This window comes from Daphnia pulicaria, chromosome 5 (assembly GCF_021234035.1).
Source record: "Daphnia pulicaria isolate SC F1-1A chromosome 5, SC_F0-13Bv2, whole genome shotgun sequence".
Classification (NCBI taxonomy): domain Eukaryota; kingdom Metazoa; phylum Arthropoda; class Branchiopoda; order Diplostraca; family Daphniidae; genus Daphnia; species Daphnia pulicaria.
In genome coordinates, this window is record NC_060917.1 from 5,587,058 (window position 1) to 5,597,394 (window position 10,337).

The 10,337-nt window shown below is 39.5% G+C and overlaps 4 long non-coding RNA genes across 5 annotated transcripts; 3 read left to right on the forward strand and 1 right to left on the reverse strand.

The window, feature by feature from the left end:
• The first annotated feature begins 288 nt into the window (after positions 1–288).
• Positions 289–1,412, forward strand: LOC124341487. The gene is made up of 5 exons (XR_006918333.1): positions 289–379; positions 498–565; positions 797–861; positions 1,055–1,112; positions 1,321–1,412. It is a non-coding gene; the product is annotated as an uncharacterized LOC124341487 (long non-coding RNA).
• Positions 1,413–2,057: 645 nt separating this feature from the next.
• Positions 2,058–3,281, forward strand: LOC124341608. Of its 2 annotated transcripts, XR_006918529.1 has the most exons (4): positions 2,058–2,160; positions 2,227–2,361; positions 2,427–2,745; positions 3,139–3,281. It is a non-coding gene; the product is annotated as an uncharacterized LOC124341608 (long non-coding RNA). The 2 variants fall into 2 exon arrangements; XR_006918528.1 differs by lacking the exon at positions 3,139–3,281 and having other exon boundaries at positions 2,427–2,888.
• A 114-nt stretch (positions 3,282–3,395) lies between these two features.
• Positions 3,396–4,941, forward strand: LOC124341498. Its single transcript, XR_006918374.1, has 2 exons — positions 3,396–4,050; positions 4,151–4,941. It is a non-coding gene; the product is annotated as an uncharacterized LOC124341498 (long non-coding RNA).
• Positions 4,942–6,705: 1,764 nt separating this feature from the next.
• Positions 6,706–8,700, reverse strand: LOC124341553. The gene is made up of 5 exons (XR_006918459.1): positions 8,457–8,700; positions 8,200–8,370; positions 7,873–7,951; positions 7,572–7,808; positions 6,706–6,736 (listed from the first exon to the last, which is right to left on the reverse strand). It is a non-coding gene; the product is annotated as an uncharacterized LOC124341553 (long non-coding RNA).
• Positions 8,701–10,337: the final 1,637 nt, after the last annotated feature.

Genomic DNA, 10,337 nt, shown 5'->3' on the forward strand with positions numbered 1-10,337 from the left:
CTCAAGGTATGTTGACGTGAGGAGTAGGAAGTTTGTTCGAATTATTCTTTCACATGATTGTTGTAATTTGCGACTGAGGCTTGGTTCTGCTGGACATGCCTGGGTGTACTATGGTAGATCTTGCTCTGTGTTGATTCTGTGCTATCTGACTTACACCATATTGATGGTCTCATTGTGTTTGTTTGTTTATATGTTGACTGATCCCCGTTTCACTCTAGGTGTTGGTAGTCTTGGCGATCGTATTTCAGTGCCTGAAGAAGACTGGATGCTTTGCTCTCGAAGGTGAGGTATTTTTTGACTCATTTCAAATATGCATCGTCGATTAGTGATCTCTCTCCATTTTGGGGTTTCACATTTGCAACGGTGCTAGATCAATGCTGTACGTACCAGCTGGTGACTTTACTCCATGGAGTGCACCTTCTAGAATACTACCAACAACTAAATAAAATTTCAACTGTGGATTTGTTTTTTAAATTTTGAATTTTTAACAATTGCAGGTGATTTATTCTCGGGCTGGAGCTGATGCACATGGTGTTTTCTTTCCCTACCGACTGCTTGCTTCAAGGTTGGTGACTATTTTTACTTCGTTGGTGATTTCGAGAATCTTACCCCACCATTGCAATTATTCGTTGATTGGTGTTTGAAAGTTCTCGTAGATAAAAGTGGAATATTCATCCACTGAATGATCTTCGTGATCATATTGGTCAGATTTTATTTCAACATGTCCTTTACGAATCGTTGTGACGACTAGCTGGCGTGAAGGGATTGGATTTTACCCTTTACTTTTTGTCGCTAGTGCGTTCGTTGCTTCAAGGCGGTTTCTGCTTCCGTCGTGTCGGTTTTTTTCACTTGCGTCGCTAGGTACGTTTCTTTTCCGCTTCATACATTTGAGATTAGCACACTTTGCATTCTTGTGGATGTCGAGTTCTATTCATCTCGCAAATTATCCTCCGTATCTAACGCGTCCTCTGTGTTCGTAGCGTTTGGCGTGTTGATTCGGATACATTTCGAATACTTTTTATCGTTAACTAATTTCCGTTTACTATTCGTTTAGGACTTATAAGGAACTGATGCTGTCGGTCAACAGCAGGATCGTTGGAGGTGCTAAGTAGGTACGTCATTGTTGCGTCAATTTGAAGGATTTGCACGTTGATAGTCTGGCTTATTTTGAAATATGGAATAGTTGGAAGAATTAAGTGCTATATAATGTGGAATTTCTGCAGAGCTGAGTGGAATTAATGCCGCTACAGTTTTGAGAAATTCCTACATTTGCTTGCTTGAACTAAACAATTCATTTGGCTAAATATTTTTCATTCATAGGTATTTGGAAAATGGCCGTAGGTTTCAATCGCGATGTAATATTCGTTATATGTATGGACTCGTTTGAATAAACCTGTTTTGCAGAAATGAAATTTGATTGTCTACTTGTTAATTTATCACGGGTCATTAGTGGGAGCCATTACATTTCAGCCAATTTCGACATCTTGCAATGGTTTTTTTATAAAACGGAAATGTTTGTGTTTCGTGGTTAGAGAGTCCCTCATTGCCAAGCAATAAAAGTCGTGATATTTAGTAAAGCTACTGAAATAAAACGGTAGTAGAACACGATAACAAAAGCACACCATTCAAATATTATTTAAGAATGGTGCGTTTGCTATGAATTTGGCGGAGTCGTATTGTGGCTATTATGTTTGTTTGTGATTTTTGGAGACGTTTAACAACTACCAGCTCCGTCATTCTCACTTCTCAGCACCTGCTTGGCTGTCTTCAGTTATATTAGTTTTTTTGAGTGATTAAACTTTTATTTCGGAAAGCAAAAGCAATGGCCGCTCTGCGTTTTGATGATCGTTTCACTTCATGTGGTAATTTAAATTTTGACATAAGTAACACAAGTTTAAATGAACAACATACCTTATTATAGCATATTCTGGATATGTTTGCCTGATAAGAAGAAATTTTTTATAGAGCTTCCTGCTTATTGACAAATTCTGAAGAAAGATCAACAAGAAGATGTATGTCATGATTCATTTTTATATGAACATAATTTTGTAGAACATTTTTTATAATGTGACAGAGTGATACCTGATAACTCCTTTCATTGAACACTCATTCGATAGTCCTGCCAGTGCTTAAAAAAACCTGAAAAGAAATCATGTTTGGGTAAGTAAGGTGATTTTCTCTTTGCCATCCTTATCAGAACAAGTAAATTTCTGAATTTCCTTTTAGAAATCCTGTGGTCGTTAAGAAAACCCATGTGTGGTGATGGCTTCACAATCCCCAATCACTGATTTCATCATGTATTCCGGTATTCCCCATCTTCCATGTTTTCTGCTGTGCTTGTAACTTGGGATGTAACTAAGTGTAAGTTCATTGCTCTTTAATAATTTCTACCCCTGAATTAATGGTGTGAGTATTTGATTTTTCAGTTGAGTGAAGTGAAGCCTTTTGGAGCTGGTTATGGCCGGAAGCCTGTAACTACCCAACACGAGATCGCTGGGTACTCGCAGTCAAAAAGAACTATGCAAGTTTCCACGGCAGTTGCAGATCCCCCAAGATCTCCTGGCCGTTCCTTGAGCCCAATTAAAAGCAAGTCCCTGACTATCATCAGATAAATCATCAAGGATCAAAGCATGGACTTTGGTTGAGACCAGATAATTGAGACCCGGATTACAGAGAGACGTTACCAATGACTTGTGGAGTTTATTACCAACATCGTCAAGACTAAACCTATTTATTTATTAGTGGGTAAGTGTAAAATTTAATTTGTTATACAGCAATCGAGGAGTGGAAGTGCGTAAAGTGACCCCTAATAGAAGATATTCGTACTGCAGGACAAATGCCATCATGTTGTTGATGACAGAGAGAAAGAGTCGTACACTCGTACGTTACTTTAGATTAAAATCTAGTAATTTAAATTTTGTTCACAGAGCCTAGATTGATTTCCACAGTACCACAGGGATAGTCAATCTAGCGGATAATATCACAGTTATCGGAGCTGTTGATAGTTCCTTTTCTTAGGAAACTTAATAAAATCCTTTTCTATTTTACAATAATTTGTCTTAAGTTAAATTTAGGTATTTTTTCAACATGTTCCAACTGATGCAGTGTTTATTAATTATTTTTCAATTACCATTGTAGAGTTCAACCTGCAGACGGGCCGGTCAGTTTGCATGTCCTTCACGCTTGAAGGTCACGGGGAACATTCCGTAAAACTGTTATGCGGTGGTGTAGAGGTTGGGTGAGAATCGTGCAGTGATGTAGAGGTTGGGTGAGAACGACACGTGTTGCATCATTATATAACAGGTACAATAGCCGGAAGCCAATAACCATTTGGTATTCATTTTGATATTGGTTGTTGTAGACCCATCCCCTGCAGAAGGAAAGAACATTTTCCTTCACTTTCGAAGGTCACGGAGATCGTTACGCAAAATGTGTCATGTGGTGTAGAGGTTGGGTGAGAACGGGAAGTGTCGCATCATTATCAAACAGATGCAATAGCCGCAAGACTTAAGAGGTGAAGGGATGAAAAGAAATCGTATAAAGGGAGAGAAAAAAGGTGGAGGGAAATCAGTCGAGTGAGGATCTCCGACACGGCAACAACTGCAGCTTACCATTTGTCTCCAACTGTTCGCAATTTGGGTATTCTGTTTTTATATGGCGATTTGTTTTAATGAAACTTTTTACTAATGGTAAATATTCCTGTAATTAATAAATATTAGAGTTTAAATTTTCAAGTTGTCTAGTTAATCATGGTGTCGTTGATGGCTGGGTGACTGGGTCGACCACTGGTGTACAGATGTCTCCTGGGTATGGAGGATTACAAACCGTAACGCCGCCGCCTTATTGCTCAACAACAACAGACGAAACAACCGGTACTACATCACCAAGGCTCCAGGGTACCACCACATCTTATAATGCCCCGAGCTACTACACCGAAGCCCTGAAGTATAACTCTGCCCCGTGCACCACTACCAAAGAGCCGGAGTACCAAAGATAGTTGTTTTTGTCAACAACTGGATTGTTCATCGTTTAACCAGTTCATAATTATGGGTAAATATTTATTTTTTACATTGAATTTTGTATCAATCATACTTTTTCTATTTGTTAATTTGCCATTGAATATTAATGTATAAACTTATTCATTGTTTAGTTAACTATAGCGTCGTGCTGCTGTTGGGCGTTGTATGACTGGGTCGACCACTGGTGTACCGATGTCTCTTGGGTATAGCGGTTAGCCGGATACCAAACGCCGCCGCCCTACTACACAACAACAACTTTAACAACCAGTTACTACGCCGAGGCCCCCAAGTACTACACCACTAAGGCATCGGAGTACCATAACTTACGCTTCGCCAAGCTACTACATCGATGCCCCGAATTATTACTCTGCCTCGAGCTACACCACCAAGACAGCAGAGTACTACACGACTACGTATGCTGCCCTATCTGACTACACCGAGGCTCCCCAAGTACTACTGTGTTCCCAGCTACTACACCGAGGCTCCAGCTACTACACCGAGGCTCCAGCTACTACACCGAGGCTCCAGCTAATTTCTCGACCAAAACGGGCGAATACTACACCGAAGCGCCCTGTACCACTCTGCCCCGATCTACACAGCCACAACTGAGACGGGCAAGCATTACCAGCCCCGACTTACTACATAGAAGCTGCTCCTTCCTACTCCGTTGAACAGAAATGCTACACTGATGCACCATTTTACTAGATCCCAACCTACGCTACATCTAGCTACAACACCGAAGCCTCTAAGTACTGCACCGAAGAAGCATCATGTTACACAACCACCTACGATGTCCCAGTTTAGTACACAGAGGAACCCAAGTACTTCTACGGGATTCGTGTTCAGATTTATCGGTTACTTTTTAATAGTTGATGAGTATCGTGGATGTTTAATGAGAAAATAAATATTTAATTGCGGGTAACCATCTTGTAAGACTTCCCTTAATACCTTTAAACCTTTCAACATTGCGACAGATGTTCCTATTCGGAGGTAACTACTTTGGTCGCTCTTCATACGGACATATTTTGATCTTTAGACGAAATTCTCTTTTAGGGTAAGTTACGAAAGAAACGTACTGTCTAGTGCCTAATATCAACAGTTCTGTACTTTACATTTAGGATGGCGTAACAAAGGAGTTCATGGTGGGCATTGTGATTGGACCTTTCATAGAAAATTATTGAAAGAGAGGAGATTTCAAAACTTCATAAGTAATAGCCAAATGTCTTTATGCATGAATGTAAGACTTCAAAGTTGTAACAAATATATTGTTTTATTTGTTAAACAATACTTAGTTATAAATTACTCAGACACAATGAACATAAACATGAAAAAGAATTGCTTTATTTTCCCACCTCCGCCCACAATTCCTCCACTTTTTACAATCACACATATACAGAGTTGCCGCGAGCGATTGATTGATCGAGAGCGATTGAGCGATCGCTCGTTTTTTTGCGAGCGAGATCGAGCGATTGATCGCACCAATTTATCGAGAGCGAGATCAAGAGCGAATGGTGTTGAGCGATATCGATCGTAGCTTCAGCGCCATCTAGCGGTCGCAATTAAAAGATCTATAAAAACGTTGAACGGTTGCCTTTTTCCGTTGTAAGAAGTGGTCTCCATTGAAGACGCCACGAGAACATCACGAGTCTAACGATTTAGAAAATTGCTACACTTTTCTCTTTAATTGACAGTTTTAGAGTTTTTCTAGCAAACGAACAATTATGAGATGGATCCCACGCCTTCCACATCAAAAGATGACCCTGTTATTGATTTGTAAGTTGAAAAACAATTTTTTTGCAAATGGTTATTTTATTGCCATATCTATGATACCAAGTTTCACTTTCGTTTCTTTTTTGAATTATCTCCATTACTAATTTACTAGAACTGAAACTGAAAGTCAAGATAAAAACTCAAACTCTTCAGGGAAGTCAGGAACGAAAAGGAAATATGTTGTCACCGTCCCAGAAAAATTCTTTTCGAAGGTTAGCGGCTATAATCCATCAAAAACGAGCACTAGAAGTAACAGGAAATAACTGTGTAACAAGATTTGTAATTGTTTTGATGGACAGTGGAGTCATTCCAGAAATACAATATTTTGGTGAGCGATTTGAGCAATATCGATCAGCGATTGATCACTTCATAAACGATCGAGCGATTGGAGCGAATTGACCATAAATTTCAAGTGATCAAGATCGAGAGCGTTGATCACCAAATGGTGAGCGAACGGCAACTCTGCACATATACATACATACATACATACATACACTTAAGTTAACCCGTTGGCTGCCACGCCATACAACCCGTAGGTTGTTCTCTACTCTCTACGCGCCATGTCTGAAGGATCCATGACCAAGGTGGGACTTGCCATTGCTGACAAGTCCGGGCTGACACGGTGACAGGAGAAGATGGAATGCACGCCTCTAGAATCCATCACCGTATCGACAAGGGGGAAGTCCCTATGGTGCACTGCCTAACAGGCGCCTTGCGGCGAATCTTGGGCGGGTGCGACTGTCCGACCCCGCGGCATGTAAACCACGAGACCGAACAGCGCGGCCCGTGCTAAGGAGCTAGGGGAGAACAAAGGCGTGGCAGCCAACGGGTTAACTAACACAAACAACAAAAAAATATTACCAACAACAAATGATGATCGGCGCTGACATTTTGGAGATACCGGAGATGATTTGTTGTCCATCTTCTCGACCTCTCTTCTGCATTACCTGAATAAAGACAAAACAATTGTTTTTAAGTGAAATGCCAATAAAAGTTACATAATACATATTGATTTTTTTTTTGCTCAAAACTTTACAGGAGCTTAAAATTTTGCTAAAAATTAAACTTTCAATATCAAGAACTGTACACAGAACAAAGCTCACTTGCTAGTTTTCTGAAAATTTCCGGAACTAGACCGGAAGTAAGCGATAGCGCCTTAACCATTAATCTGTCGTCAAGTTAAACCATATATTCGTGATCTCCATGAAATTTGGGGTCGATTTGGTCTGATTTAAACGAAATCCAAAATTTGGCCAAAATCGAGAATTTTCCTGAACTTGGAAAATTCTAAAAACCGGAAGTACGCGTACCTAAAACTAAAAACATGAACTTTACCACAAATTTTACGAGGATCACGAATATGTGGTTCTTTTGTGCGTCGAATGAATATTTACTGAACTACTGACAGAAATGAGGAAACCGGAAGTAGAAAAAAAATGCAAATATCGAAAATTTAACAAGTTGTCGGGATAGATTGGATATTTCGGGAGATGTTAGCGTCAGTTTTCACTAAAAAATTTCCACACCATAGCTGCCGATAAATGTTTTAAGAGTTTGCAAAGTAACTGAAACTGACTGTTTTGACAGCTGAAAATGATCGAAAAGCCATCTAGTGTTAGAAAAAAGAAACACTTCTAAGTCTAAGTAACACTTCCGCGCAAGAAGGGCCTTATTTTGGAATTTTTACTCAGACTTTTCCGCGCAAGAAGAGCCTGATTTTGGAATTTTTACTCAGACAGAGTTTAACGCATAATCTACGGAAATAAGTCAATTTTCCTGTACCTGGCCATAATCCCGTGGTTAGTGTCTGTAGGTGTGTCACAGCAACTGAAGTGATCCAACTCGCCAGTGAAGCAAGAAAAGTTGTGTAGCAGCTTAGCAGCATAAGAAGCACTGAGGTAGTAAAGCTGTATGAGCGCAAGTCTTGAAGATAAGGATGGAGCAGTCAGAACGTTGGTGGAAGTCCCTCTTATGTCATTGACAAATCCAGCATTGGCTCAAGGATGTTCGTGCAGTGCTCTGTAAAAAAAAATGTGATACATTAATGAAAATATAAAGATTAAAAAAGCATATCAATCTTTACCTTTTCTAAGAAGTACACGTAATTTTTCACGATGAATTACAGCAACCAACCACATTACTCCTCAGGTGGGATAAATTTCCTGATGTCAAAGAAAGTGTTATGAAGTATTGCAGTTGCGTGGTGATAGGTGATATTGAATTGATAGGGATAAAAATCAGATAACTGAGGGTCGGACAATGACAAGATCCAACATCAGGGTATCACCATCACCATCACCATATTCAATTATTCATGCTATATGCTATTACTATATATACACACTAAAGAATCTTATTCATACTTTGTTTTATCAGTGATGGTTAAATATAACTGGATTTGACTTATTACCTAGCTTGAGTGGTAGCACATAGCAACAGAATTTTACTGTTTTCCTGGATATCAACACCTATCAGTTATTACCACTCTGACATTCTCTATCTGTGGTAGCTGCTGCTGTTGTCTGAGATCTATCAGCATGTTCAAGGAACTTAAAATGGCCATGACTGAAGGTCCACAAACCTGTTTGAAAAAAGTTACAATCATCACAGTTTGCAAATTTAGCAGCTAGTAACTCACTAGAAACACTTTCATCTAATCTAGTTTACCTTCTAATCTCATTTATGAACTCAAAGTATATTGCACCTTGCACATTGTCTTTGTACGAGCAACAAATCCAATAATTCTTCTTTAACTTTCGCATTAAGCTTTTCCTTTCGAACCCAAATTTCACTCAACGTTAGTGCTGAATCTTCATACACTTCAAACTAGTCAAGATCTGCTGCAGTTTATACTTCTTAAAATATAGCAAAGTGTAAGGAGAACTTTAACTGAAAGTGTGTACTCGAGCAACGCGAAGTCGCGACTCGCGAACCCCAATCATGGCAGATTGGCAGCAGACGACATTCGATGTCAGTGAGCACCAGGCAGTAAATAATTCCTCCGGTAGATGCCTGTTGAGAAACGGGCACTCTTGTCAGTCTGTCGTCTGCCTCTCGTCTGTCTCTCGAGATTCAATTTCAAATTTCAATCCTGTTTCAATCCAGGCTCGACTGCTCGAGGCTGCATGGGCGCAAAAGGGAAAATATAGGCGCGGCTAGGTTCAAACAAATAAATGGTGTAACACGAAAACCATACGGTTGGAACTGTAAGAAGAAATGACTGGAATTTTTGGAGTAAATTTGCATTTTTTCCATCAGTAGAAAAACCTTGAAAGGTGTCTGAGAGTCAACAAAGTCCAGCGCTTAATACGCGATTCATTAGTTGACTGTTGCTGGTTCACATTTGAGAAAGTAGTTGACATAGTATTTATAGGTTAATTGCACTTGTAGTTTCTTGCCTACACAGTAAAAATCCGGTTTCTTGTAAAAGCGAATGCCATACTATGAAAGAAATTGTGTGCAGGCCATGGACGCGATAGAAAAGGCCAAATCACGGACACAATCCAAATAAATTATTGTTTTGACAATTTGGTGCATAGCTAATTTTATTTTCTGATGTAAAACAAAAATATATTACGGCCGTATAATATTTGTTTGGCAGGGAAAATTTGTACAATATTTTTTTTAAATTTTTTTCTTAATCTTACGACGAGAAAGCTTTGATTGATTAAATGATTATAGGTGTTGTTTGGAAATCTCTTTCGTATGGTCATTGCGCTAATTTGGATTTGGGAAAAGCATTTCGCCCTTCAAGTCCCATCCAATCGTTCCCCAGTTGATAGTCCGAACTGAATCGCCAAATAAGTTTTGAACCTGGTAAATACAAAATCAACTATTTTTTTTTAAATGTAATGCCAAATAAAGTCATCCGCAGTACGTACCAGCTGATAGGTTTGCCAACTTTGTCGTTCAAAGCGCGTTTGAATCCAATAGTAAATGGCCAGGACGCTGGCTAATAGTGATCCAACGATTGGGTTCCATAAAATCCACAAAACGCTCAACATTTTCAGTTAAAGTGGAATGTACTTGAACTATTACAAAGTCGACCGTTGTTTCTAAGGAGGAAAGAGCGACTGTCCGATGGTAACCATCTCCACATGCAGGTGAACTGCACGTAACCGATTTGAAAAGAAAATAAAGAAAACCCGATTCTTGCCCCTAATTTCACCTGTTTGGCGAGTTTATCTCAACATTAAAATCCTGCTGAAGAGAAAAACTAAACTAGGGCAAAAAAGTGTTCAAGCCGGTTTTCTGGTAAATTGACCGAGGGAAACTTGTATTTTGCGACAATCGTTTCCTTGTTCGACTTTCATCAATTAGCCGAGAGGTGCTGCCATCTATTGTCCGTCGACCTACCGTATGTACCTGTCGAAATTGGAAAAATCGATGCTGCAGCATCTCAATAACAATCATCCATCGTGAGCAGCACCGTCACGGAATGCGACAAGGGAAAATCATTCGGAGAATGCAACAATGGCATCTCGCGCTGTCGAAGCGTGACAAATATCTCCTTTTTCTCAGTCATTTGTCTGTTTCTTTTTTTTCAAA